At 49.1% G+C, this 12,916-nt stretch overlaps 1 non-coding gene across 1 annotated transcript; it reads right to left on the bottom strand.

Moving 5' to 3' along the window:
- Window positions 1–264: 264 nt before the first annotated feature.
- Window positions 265–371, bottom strand: LOC132251996 (U6 spliceosomal RNA). The gene has a single exon (XR_009463732.1). It is a non-coding gene; the product is annotated as a U6 spliceosomal RNA (small nuclear RNA).
- Between the last annotated feature and the right edge of the window lie 12,545 nt (window positions 372–12,916).

Raw genomic sequence — 12,916 nt, 5'->3', positions numbered from 1 at the left:
GGAAAAAGGCTCAGAAAGTGGGGGGAAGGGGCATGGGGGGGGTCCCCAGGGACAGGGTGGGGAGAGGCAAGGGTTGTTTTGGGGGGGGGACAGGAAAAGGGGGGCAGGGAGTGCGAGGCAACGAGCTGAAAGCACCTGAGCTGGAGGAGCTTAGAAGGGCTTCAGCTGTCGGCGGCCATCTTGAAAGAAAGAAAGAAAGAAAGAAAGAAATCTGTAACTGACTGTGATCATTAAGTATAAATTCCACTGCAATCGGACCAGCCTAAAAATATGGAACGCTTCACGAATTTGCGTGTCATCCTTGCGCAGGGGCCATTCTAATCTTCTCTGTATCGTTCCAATTTTAGTATATGTGCTGCCGAAGCGAGCACAGAATTGGGCCTTATAACAGGTCGCCCTTCCCAGCACCATCTTGCTAGTACTCCCCACCTTGCGTGGGGTGCCCTTGGACCTTCTTTAGGGTTCTTATGTCCCACCCTATACTCTCCTGCCACATCTTGATGGAAATTATGATGATGTTCTTGCGAGCAGGAGGCTGCCTATTGTATCAGGTATGTTGGGGCCTTTCCCCTATGTGAGGCTGACCCCTGATTTTCTCTAGCTAGGCCTCCCCATCTAAAATCCACTAAACAGGGTTTGACTCTGAGGCTTTAGCCTTTTTTATTGTCTTGAGGCCCATGGCCCCTTTACCTGCTCCAATCTGGAGCCTGGCCCAGAGGCTCAGGTGCCAGCCCCATAGCCGGAGGGCCGCAAACCCAAAACCAGGGGACGACCCCGAGCCTGCAGTCTCCCAGGTCACAAACAAAGAAAAAAAAACAAACCAAAAAAAAAAAGAACCTCCCTAAACAAAACTACCAATACCAAGCTGCACCACAGGCGCACCAGAGCTCCCTGGTGTCTTTAAGATTGTGCCTCGCTGGCGCCAGAGTCTGTGCCCCTCTCCGGGGCTTTTCACCACTCCCTCTCCGGGGCTGGGGTTCCCACAATGCCACGGGTCCCCTGTGAGGCCTCCTCCAACCCCTAACAGCCTCACCTAAGCCACCGGTATCTAACAGCAAACAAAACACAAGCCCCTGGGCTATAATGTAAACTCGAGCCGCCCAGCTATAACAACGTTCACCCTACCAGGAAATACTCCGTCCCTCCACAGTGACAGAAGCTGTTCCTGCAGCCAGGCCTCTCCCCTTTGGTTGTTCTAGGAGAGCTCCTTCCCCTTTGGCAACCAGGAAGGAACTGCCTCCCTGGCCTCAGTCCTGGTGTTTAAATGGGAGCCAGACCCTCCCCTTCCAGTCAGCTGACTGCTAGCAGGTGTGGGTCACTGGCTCCCTCTAGTTGCCCTAGCAACTGGCACCTGAGTAGCTATTCTGGCTCTCCAAGTAGCGGCACCTTAGTGCCCTGCTACAGGCCCCCAATGCTTCTGCCTCCAGCAGGTGCCTGCTGAAAGCAGAAGCAGCAAGGGGCCCAATCATTTTTTTTTCTGCAGAGCCTGCCATCTTTCCCACAGCTGGGGAGTGGGTTGACAGCTGCAATGCATCATTGCAAACTAAACTACTTCTGGATGTAGTTTAGTTGGGAATGATGCAAGCTCATATAAAACCACCAAAACTGGTGCACGTGTACTGTGTGATGCCATTAAGCCACACAAATTACATTTTCGTCATGTGTACATCATGACAATCGGCACGTGTACAAGTGCCCTAAGTTTCTGGTGAAAGCCAATTCAGGCCCCTGGAAAGCCTGCTCCCAGGACATACTTCCTGGTGTTCCTCCTGTGGTGGCAGTGAGTACAAGTCAGAGTACAAGTGCCTAAAGCCATATTCATGCTACTTCAGTAGCAAGTGCACTTTGTTTGCATTTGTTTAGAACTTCATCCAATACCTGATATAGTGGACCTATAGCAGTAAGACTTTGCTGCAAGGGTATACATTTCCCAAACTTACCTACATCTTCAAGCAGGCTAGAGCTGTTTTCAGCTGAATGACTTTGCACTGGCATTTTGCTTAAAATAATCTTTGAAATAGGTTTTTTTTTCCTAAGAAACTGCATGGGTCTGACTGCAAATATGTGTACTCTCATGATTACTCCGAAGTAAAGAGTAGATTCCTTTACAATGGATGCAGTGCGTGAGGGTTGAAAATCATTGTTTACAAACAGTGAAAAGTGCCCTCTGACTGCCTCCTCCAGCATGTGCTGAAAATCCATCTAGCATTATTGAGCAAGCCTTTCTGTGTGTTTGCTTTGATTATTGATACATATGGCTATAATGTGGTCCTGCCATAATCTTATGGACACATCTCCACTCAGAGGAGCATGCAAAAGTGTAGGATGAAGCACCTCTCTTCCGGAAGTGATAGAAGGTCCCTCCAGCTTCCACTTGCTGCTCAATTGAGCTGCGGAGCCCACTATTCAAAAGCTGGTGGCTGGGAGCAGGGCTTTGCCTTTTAAATCACCATCCCGCTGCTCAGCTGATCGGTAGGGGGACAAGAGGACATGGGAGGGGCTTGGAGCCAGGTATACAGAAGCTTCTCCCAGCCCAACTTCTGGCTCCCAACCCCTCTGGCTTCCCCTTGCTGTCTGCACTATCCAGATGACCTGGAACAGTGCAGGGTGAGGCAGGCTCCTGTGCCCCTGCTGCAAGGCTCCCAGAACCTTGCTACAGCATCTGGGTCCTCCCCCTGTCTTTCCCTGCATTCCTCCAGGTCAGCCAAGAGGGATGCAAGGAGCAAACTCTTCTCCTGCAGCAGAAAAGCAGGAAGCAGAATGCCTCACTCCTGCTAGTCAGCTGATTGGTGGGATAGGGGTATACATTCCTGGGGTGGAAACCTTCCCCAGCTGCCAAATGCCACTTGACAGTCTGCCCTCTTTCTAAGTGGGAGGGAGGGCAGGCTGTCAAGTAATGAGCTCCTCTAAGACTCTTGCATGCCCCCTGGTTGTAGAGGTTGCCTGTGAAGCTCTCTAGCCATACGGCTGGAGGATGTCTGAGTAGTCCAGGTCCTGGACTATTTTTCTACCAGAAGAAATATCTTCCCATAAAAATAAAGCAGGGGTAAGCAACATTTGTTTATGAATTGTTCACAACCAGGTTGTCTTGACTCTGTTCATTATTCACTTAATTCTGCTCGTCTTCAGAGAGATGAGTATTCGTGAGCAAGCTGCTTGCAGGAAGTACCCAAAATTCACAGAGCACTGGTTAATTTTTGTTGGACACCAAGGTATGTTTCTGTTTCCTAAGTGGTTAAGCCTAACTTCTAGGGTCAGGTAGCAAAAATGCAATTGTCTGCCACAAACATTCTCCTTGAGAGTTGCTGCTTCTCCTCAGCTGAGGCCAATGAGCTTAAAAATGCAAATGACTCCGCATAGCTCTAACTGCATTGCATTTTCAAGCCCCAAGAAGCAGTAATTTCAAATGCCAGCTTTCTTCTCTAGACGAGGTTTGTAGGCATAGTTGAGTAAGCTGCATGGCATCCAAGTTTATGTTCTAATAACTCTAGTCTGCCATTGAGCCTTTAGTAGTCTCGCTTGACAGCATTTCCTAGAATTGGGAGCCATAGGCTGTACTGAGAAACTGCTTTCATATGGCTCATTTATGCAAAATGAGCAAAGTTCTGGGAAGCTATCCAAAAGAATTTTGCCCTGAGATTCCCTTCTCTACCTCACTGAACAATAGAGTTCCACAACATATTTGACAAACATAGACTAAAATAGGCAATAAATACATTCATGCATCATGAGTAGCTTGTCTATAAATGGAATAAACAGGGCACAACTTTTCATTCATAGATTTATCAACCTACCCTAAGGGCTACTGAACTGAGGATTAGAATAACCCCGCTTGCCTACTGTTAACATCTTCCAATCTATCTTGGTATTGGTAAGACTCCTGGAATGAAATCCTTGGCCTTGTTGAGGTCAAGTTCAAGACTCCTGTATTGACTCTAACCGTGCAGGATTTTATGAGGACCTTTTCATGTCTTTTCATCTTTTTTTCTGAGAACACCACAGTAATTGTGTTCCCCACAAAGATCTCCAACCACAGGGATGGAAAAAATGTTCCCACTCCACTAATTAGCAATAAATAGACATGTCCTATCAGGTGAAGAAACACTATAATGGGAAATAGATTCTCCTCCAGCTGACCAGATAGACTCTTCCCCCCTGACTCCACCCAGGGAACTCATTGGGTCATACTCTCTTTGGGTCACTTTCCTCCCACTTTATAGATTTCATACATATTAGGGCTGGAAGGGACCTCAGAAGATCATTGAGTCCAGCCCCTTGCCCCAGGGGCAGGAAGTCAGCTGGGGTCACAGGATCCCAGCAAGATAAACGTCCAATTGACTCTGTCCCAGGGGTGCCGGGGTTACAGGAGAATCCCAGGCCAAAATAGAAGAAAGCCCCAACTTACCATCTGCAGGGGCTGAAAGGAGTGGGGAGGTGCACGCAGAGAAACTGCCCATGCGGCTCATCAGCCGCATTCATATCCAGCTGGGGCCAGGTGACATCAGCTGGAGACACCACCCAGCGGAAACAAAAGGCTGCCCCGAGGGTGCAGGAGCAAGGCCGGTGAGTGGAGGCTCCACGGGGAAGCCCACATCCCGAAAAGCGCAGCTGCTGCGTCGGGCAGTCTGGGACGACGGGGGCAGAGCCGGCGGAGGCACCAGCAGAGAACCTGGCAGTGGAGTCAGAAGAGAAGCCAGCAGCAAAGCCGACGGAGGCACCAGCAGTGAAGCCAGCAGCAGAGCTGACAGAGAAGCCGGCAGCGGAGGCGCCAGCAGAGGCACCGGCAGCAGAGCCAGCAGAGGCACCGGCAGAGGAGCCAGCAGCAGAGGCATCGGCAGGGAAGCCGACTGGCAAGCCGGCAGAGGAGCCAGCAGGGAAGCCGACTGGCAAGCCAGCAGAGAAGCCAACAGAGAAGCCGGCAGAAAAGCCAGCAGGGAAGCTGACAAAGGGAGCAGCGGTGAGTGGGGAGATCAGAGGAGGAGACGAGTGCTAGGGAAGCTGGAGTAACTACAGGGAAACCCAGAGAAGAGGTAATGAGAGCAGGGCCGATGGGAACCCCAACTGGGATAGCCGCGGGGTGAGCGGCAGAAGACCCCAGGCGGGGACGGTTAACTGAGTAAGGGAGCCAGCAGATGGGCCTACAGCATCCCCAAGAAGAGTCAGCCGGCACCCATAGGACCTTGGTCAACTGGGACGCCATCCCCGGAGTAGGGTCAAGCCTAGGGGAGAGATAGGAGCCCCGAGTGGGGCAAGCAACCAGGGCTGGGGCACCGAGGCACTGGGAAAACACAGGGCCTGTAGACTAAGGGGCACTCTATATTCCTTTGTGGCCTCCTGGCCCACCGGTCGCATCTCTCTGGCAGTCACAGTGGTGGGGATTGCACGTTGCATCACGGGGTGGTTGGAATAGGGAGCTAGGGACATGGGATAGTTGAATCTAGGACCAAGGGCCTCAAAACCTTCACGCCTGAGCCGCAGCCCAGGGACACTGGGGCTCGTGGCTGGAGAGCCACAGGAGGCTGAGGAAGAAACCGAGAGGAACCAGAGACACCAAAGGGCCAGAAGACCCGCGACCGAAGGTGGCGAGTGGCCGGGGTGTAGGGGAGGTCGGAGCCCCGTGAGTGCCCGCCAAGAGGCATGATGACCCTGGAGGCTGCCTCGAAGGGGAACCCCTCCACTGAGGTTCCATTCGAAGTCGTGGCAGGTGAGTTAAGGGGATCCCCAGACATCAGCTGGGGTAGCCTTTGGGGTCCACTCGCAGGCCCGGGACAGACAAGATCGATAGTCTGGGCTAAGGCTGCACGAGAACACCTAATAAAGCAGAGGCGGGCACAGACTCCTTTAGGAGTCCACAATAGGTGCTTGCACCACCTCTGGTGGCAGTCTCTTCCAGGCCTTGGGGGCTCGGACAGTAAAGAAGTTCTTTCTTATGTCGAGCCTGAAATGGTCTTGGAGGAGTTTGTGACCATTAGACCTTGTCATCCCATGGGGCGCTCTGGTGAACAGGTGCTCCCCCAGATCCTGATGTACACCCCTTATATATTGACAGGCAGCCACCAGGTCCCCCTTGAGCCTAGGCTTTTCCAGGCTGAAGAGTCCCATAGCTCTCAGCCTCTCATTATAAGGCCTGTTTTCCTGCCCTCTGATCATGCGTGTGGCTCTCCTCTGGACTCCCTCAAGCTTCTCCACATCCTTTTTAAATTGTGGAGCCCAGAACTGGATACAGTACTCCAGCTGCGGCCTCACCAAGGCTGAGTACAGCGGGAGGAGGACATCCTGGAATTTGCTAGAGAAGCATCTATGGATGCAAACCAGAGTTTTGCTCACTTTGCCAGCTGCAACATCACACTGGTGGCTCATATTCATCTTGCGGTCAATCATGACCCCCAAGTCCCTTTCGGTCATGGTGCTAGCAAGCATAGCACTGCTGAGCCTATAAGCATGCTGCCAGTTTTTCTTCCCAAGGTGGGGTACCTTGCATTTTTTGGCGTTGAAGGCCATCAGGTTTTCATCCGTCCATTTTCCAAGCCTGTCAGGGTCAGCCTGGATCACCATCCTGTCCTTGGGTGTGGATGCTTTTCTCCAAAGTTTGGTGCCATTAGCGAACTTGGCCAGTCTGCTTCTGACACCAATGTCCACATCATTAATGAAGATGTTGAAAAGGATAGGCCCAAGGACAGAGCCTTGGGGGAACCGGCTGGTCACGGTGCACCACAATGATTGACTTCCATCAACTACCACTCTCTAGGTCCGACCTCAAAGCCAATTCCCCAGCCAGTTGACTGTGATGTAGCTGAGGCTGCAATTGGCCAATTTTTCTATAAGACGATCATGGGATACCAGATTGAAAGCTTTTTTAAAGTTGAGATATGTGACATCAATCTCCTCTCCCTTGTCCAGGTGTTACATCATCTGGTTGTAGAAGGAGATGAGATTGGTCAGGCAAGACCTACCCACAACAAACCCCTACTTTTCAAGCTTCAAAATTATTATGATATTTTTTAATAACAGTATTTGAAACGGTAATATAAGGCTGTCTTTCAAAAAAAAATTTCATGAAAAATGGGATACAAATACATGCTTATTTCTGCATTAAGAATGTACTATGTGTACATTTAGATTGCAACTGTGAAAGCACAGGACATTGATGAATTATGTCAAATTAAAGAAACATTTAGTTGCTTGGTTACATCATAAATCTCCCTGTTGTCTAATTAGCTGAAGAAAGGAGCAACATCAAATTTAATTCATTTGGCTGGTTCACTGAGATGACTTGGAACTTTCTAAATTCCTGTTATTAACGTTGGGATTTGCAGAACCCAGGGACATCAATGAATTTAAATTAACTATATTTACTTTGTGAATGTGGTTACTCTCATGTAAGCACCAAACCTGTCTTGTGTTAATATCTGCTAATGTTTTTTTCTTTCAAAATATAACCCTGCCATTTAATTAATCTCTCCCGGTATACTCTGTTTTCAATGTACACTGGAATCTCTTTATTTTATACAGCAAAAAATAACTATTGACTGTGTTTTATTGTCTAAGCGCTAGATTCTGTACAGGGGTTTAAGGATGCTCCAGTGGGCTTTTGCTGAAATTTTCCCAGCTGGGCAACCTGCCTGGGCATTCCATTTATGAACATCTATATGATAGTGTAATGGAACAATTAAGAAGGGTCCTTTATAATCAGGAAATTTCTTCCTGCTCTCTTTTCCTCAAACAACAGACATTTCTACCTTCACTTCAAAATGGAAATATAGATCTTTCTCCTGGGCCTCATCCAAAGCCACACTGCATTCAATCAGAGTTTTTGTCCATAATTGTTTATAATTCTGAAGATGGAATTAGCATTGGCACTAACAATGTCAGGGAGAAGAGGGAAACACCAGCAATTTTCCCTACAACATCTTAACCAGATCCAGATTTCTAGGTTTCTGGGGAAAATCCTGAAGCATTAAGATTCTTGGAACTTCTTATAACAACTTTAAGGTGAAGATGAGGATGTATCTATAGATGTACAGATTTGGATCAGACCCTTGTATTAATTCATCACATAGGCAGGTGAACCCCCTAACCAAAGTCATCAATAAGTTTGCCTGCGGATTCAGGCTGGGCTGTAACACCATAATTGTTACCTATGAGGTGATGTACAGCTACAATTCCCACTGGCTTAATGGAGAGTCCCAGATGCTCTACCCTTCCTAATGGCTTACAATCCTTAGCTCAGAGGTGTGCAACACAAGTGGATCTCCTGGCAAAGGGAATCATGTGTGGAAACTATTTGTGCATCTGGGTAAAAACAGGCTGCTTTTTTTTGTATTAGTTTTCTAAATAGCTTTAAATGAGCAGATAATGCATGTATCACTGGGAGAATGAAACAAAAGAAATGCAAGTTCAATATATCATAATTCCAGTTGCTACAATAGTACAAATAGAGGCATCACTGGGGGAGATGCTGCAAAAATATGTAATAAAAGGAAGTCCCTGCTTTTACAAGCTTCTAAGTGATGTAAAAACTCTATTTTCCCAGGAGATCTTTATTGCCTGGTAAAAATATAATACTTAAATTGGTCTGATTTGGATCAGAAGACCTCTGAGGTTCCTTCCAAACTTATTCTATGCTCTTAAGAGGGCCTTGGATCATAGTCATCATAAGCTATTTTAGATAATATGAGATGTATACAATGTACTCAAAAAGTTATATATAGAGTGTCACGGCGGCGTCCTCTCGGAGGGCCGTGATCTCCTCGAGGTCCCTCGCTCCGTGTCAAGGCCAGCCCAAGGCACCCTCTTATTCTCGCCCGCCACATCTTGTTGGAAAACGTAATAGGGAGGCTGCCTATGACTCCCTGGGCACGGCTACTCGGGACCTCTGTCCCCGTGTGTTCCTGGACCCCCTGGGGGTCTCCCGCTATGGTGGGTATTCCCCAGACACCCTAGCCTTATGGGCTATGCGTGGCTCCTACCACCCCTAATACCACGCCCCAAGCCTCGCAGATGTAACAGACGTTGGTATGTCTGCACACCAGCTTCCCAGGCCTCCTCTATAGTCTAGCCCACTCTGGGCTCTCTCTAGTACCCAGCCTCTCACTGGGACTCTTGTCCAGCCCACTCTGGGCCTTCTCTATACTCGGCTAGTCCCCTCTGGGACGTCTTCTCTGGCCACCGGTCTTTTGGGCCCACCGCACTACTACCCTCTCTGATACGGGCTCACCGCGCTGCTACTCCCCGGCCTCTCGGAGCAACCGCAGCACCTTGCCCTTCTCTGGGACGCTGTGCCACTAACCCCTTCTGTCAGGGTCCACCGCAGCACCCTGCCCTTGTCCTGGGTTTCCCTGCAGTGCAGGCCTATTACCGGGTCCGCCCTGCCCATCTGGGCTCCTCAATAAGGCCCCTCAATAATCGCCCCTCCCTGGGGCTGGGGTCTGTGCACCCCGCAAGTGACGCCCTTGCTGGCGTCTGCTGTGCCCATCCTGGGCTTCCTAATATGGCACTCCCCCTCTTTGGGGCTCGCCATGCCCACCTCGGGCTCCCTGACAAAATCACCCCTCTCTCTGGGGTTGGGGTCTACGTGCCCCACACATAACCTGGGGTCTCTATTCCCCATCCGCAACCCGCTGGTTGCACTCCTTGCCGCCATTTGCTCTTGCACTGACGCGTACACTGCGCCTTCACTGGCACTGTAAGAATGATGCGCCCTCCTGGCGCTAGACCGCGCCCTCACTGGCACTGGGGCACCCCACCCCTCTGGGGTCCCTATGAGAACACTGCGCCCTCCTCGAGCGCTGGGGCCCCCACACTCCCGTGGGGCCCTTTATGAGGACACTGCACCCTCTTGGCACTAGGGCACCCCACACTCTCTGGGGTCCCTATATGAGGCCTCCTCCAACCCCTACAGCCTTACCCAAACCTCCAGTTGTAATACCAACACTAACCAAACAAAACACAAGCCTCCTGGCTGTAACTTAAACCCAAAGCCCTATGGCCATAACAACATTGCTCCATATGACAATGGTACTTGCTACTAGGCTCCTTTCCACATCCTGACTCCCGGAGCTCCTGCCTCCCAGGCTGCTATCAGAGAACTGCCAGCCTGGCCTCAGCCCTGAGCTTTATAAGGGCCAGGCCCTGCCTCCTACAGGCAGCTGGCTCCCCTTAGTTGCTCCGGCAACCCGCAGCTGCGCTCATTACCCGGGCAACCCTCAGCTGGGCTCGTTTGTCAGGCCAGGGCTCGCTCACTCGCTCCCTGGCAGTTTCTCCTCTCTAGGAGCAGGGGCACCGGGGTGCCCTGCGACATAGAGCAAATATCTATTGTATTATGGGTCATAACATCCGTTACACTTCTTCAGTGGTATTTGTTTGAACAACTCTGCCTTATTCACATCATCTACTTTAAGATTTGCAATGCACAGATAAGGTAATTTAAAGGACAGCAATAATGTTCACTATATCCAGGAATGGAATATGAAAGCTAAGTACAGTCAAAAAGCCAGAGGCTGAATCAGTTTAGTATTTGCAAGTTAGTCTGAACCAGTAAGAAAGTGAGCAGACATTCACTTTTGACTCAGGCAATGCAGGCACATGCCTTCAGTGGCTCAAGCCAGAAGCTGGGGGGCACTAGAGCACACCTCCCTGCTTGACAGCTCCAAGGCTTTTCTTCCCTCCCTGCTCTAGCGGAGAGGGAATGACTATGCCCCAGCCCACAGCTAGCTGCAGCAGAGGTGATGTGTAGAGGGTGCACGTGGGTGCAAGTGCCCCCTTGAGCATGGTGGTGCACCCCCTGCAAAAAGATGCCACCGACACCTATTGGCAGCACCTGTGGGTGGTTGCCACTTGCCACCCCGCCGCTGACACCACCACTGGCAGCATCTGCAGGTGGTCCACAATCGCTGCTGACATTGCTAGCAATGTCCGTGGGTGATCACTGACCCCTGGTTGGCGCTCGCCACCTCCCCCACCTGCCACTGACAGTGCTGGAGCTATCTGAAGGAGCTCCCATTTACTGCTGCCGCACTCCTGCCACCACTGTGCTCCCCCCAGCTGCCAGAGGCATGTATCATTCATGAGCAGTCTGCCTCGTGGGGCAGGAGGTGGGGAGAAGGAAGGGAGAAGGCAGTGCCTGCCAGGTTGAGGAGGGGGTGAGTGGGGAAGAAAGGTAGTGGGATTGAATTCATAAAAGCTTGAACAAGAATAGTTCTTTTCTGAAGCAAGCATGTATTGAATAGAAGGGAACAACCCTGTGGAGTCCTACTGGCTGTGATCATGGACTACAAATCCCAGAGGCACTTGGAAGCAGGAAGAAGAAGTGATGAGCAACCCTGCAGAGTCCTGCTGCTGTGGGTCTGGACTGCAAATCCCAGAGACCTCAGAGGCAGCAGGAAGAGGAAGTAAATACACAGCCTATGCTGGGGGACTGTAATTTAACTTGACCCAGGAAGGGGTTTGGGATAGAAGTTTCATAAACTGGTTTGACCCAAAACATTTGAATCTGAGACTATATTCAACTAGATTTTTCTTAAACCAATTTCAGCCACTTTGAAACTGGTTTGTGTGCCCTGAGCTTCTGTTCTGTTACAAGTTTAAACCAGTTTCTGAAGACTTAAACTGGTTTATTTGTAACTTCTGTCTCTAGCTGACTAGTTCATGTGATCCAATGTGCAGAACAACCTAGGGCACTGAGTGAAGAATAACCACATCCAGTTGAGATTAAAAAGCAAATTCATGTCGGAAAAAGATGACTATCTAAGGTAAGAATTGCCCTGGATCCCTGGGCTAATAGTCTCACTCTTAAAACTTCCAGTGAGAGCTTGTCTGCACAGGGACACTCTGGAAAGTTAATATGGATTAGTACAACTGTGAATTTAGAGTGGACTAGTCGAACCCCAGTAAACCCATGTGTAGATACTTTCATTCTGAATTACAGTGGCCTTATTTTGATTTGGTTTAACTCATTTTGAATTAGGTTTTATGTTAAATAGGCAGCAGAATTCTATTAATTCCCTGATACCTACAAATACCCATCTTTGTCCACTAATACCCTGGACAGAGTACTTTAACAAAGAGGGAAAGCTTAGCCTATAAAAAATCCAAAGTTATCTTTAAACATACCCTATGCATATTGGACTGGGTCTGAAACTCCTAGGCAGAATGCCAAGTACATCATCTTTGTGTCTGTGCTTGTGCACACACCATAGGTTACCCAGATTTGTTTCACTCTTGATCTAGGTCTCCTAGAAAACTTCATTGAGCCCAAATACTTTTCAGTGAGATAAGCAGGACTTCAAAGGGGAATTGTGCAGGTCTCCAAGTTCCCTGTCCTCCATAGCTAAAGAACCTTAAGGAGTTGTCTGGGTCTTGGTGGTTCAGTACCAGCCAGATGCTTCAGGCTGGGGAAAAAAGTAAATAACTTACAATATATTTATAATAGCATCAGCATCAGTCAACCCAAATAATCAGTTGTAAAGTCTAGGATGTGGCTACTTGGGAACACTCCTTTCTGCCATATGCTACTACCATGTTATAGTTAATCTTTTCGGTAGGTTCTAGTTGTGAGCTTGCCAAAAGCAATGGCAGTGCTTTCTCAGCTTCCTGGTCTCCTTGTAGACTTCACTCCCATTGACATGGCCCATCACAACCCTTGCTTGGAATCATTTAGAACACAAACTTTTAATTAAGCATTTGTTCCTCCTCAGGAAGTGAAAGACATGAATCCTGTATCTTGTTTTTATCTTATCTTTTTTTAAAAGGTTTGAGGCACCACAAACTGCACATGTGCTTTCATTGGGACGCACCCAAATTGACTCAATCGCACTTCTCAGTTACTGAGTCTCATTTTATCTCAAAGTTAGGCCCCTGGCACATGTTACACTTAAGATGTGATTAACTGGCTAATCACATCTTTAGTAACCTGGCC

Source organism: Alligator mississippiensis, chromosome 7, assembly GCF_030867095.1.
Source record: "Alligator mississippiensis isolate rAllMis1 chromosome 7, rAllMis1, whole genome shotgun sequence".
NCBI classification, from domain to species: domain Eukaryota; kingdom Metazoa; phylum Chordata; order Crocodylia; family Alligatoridae; genus Alligator; species Alligator mississippiensis.
This window is presented reverse-complemented; position numbering and strand designations above follow the sequence as displayed.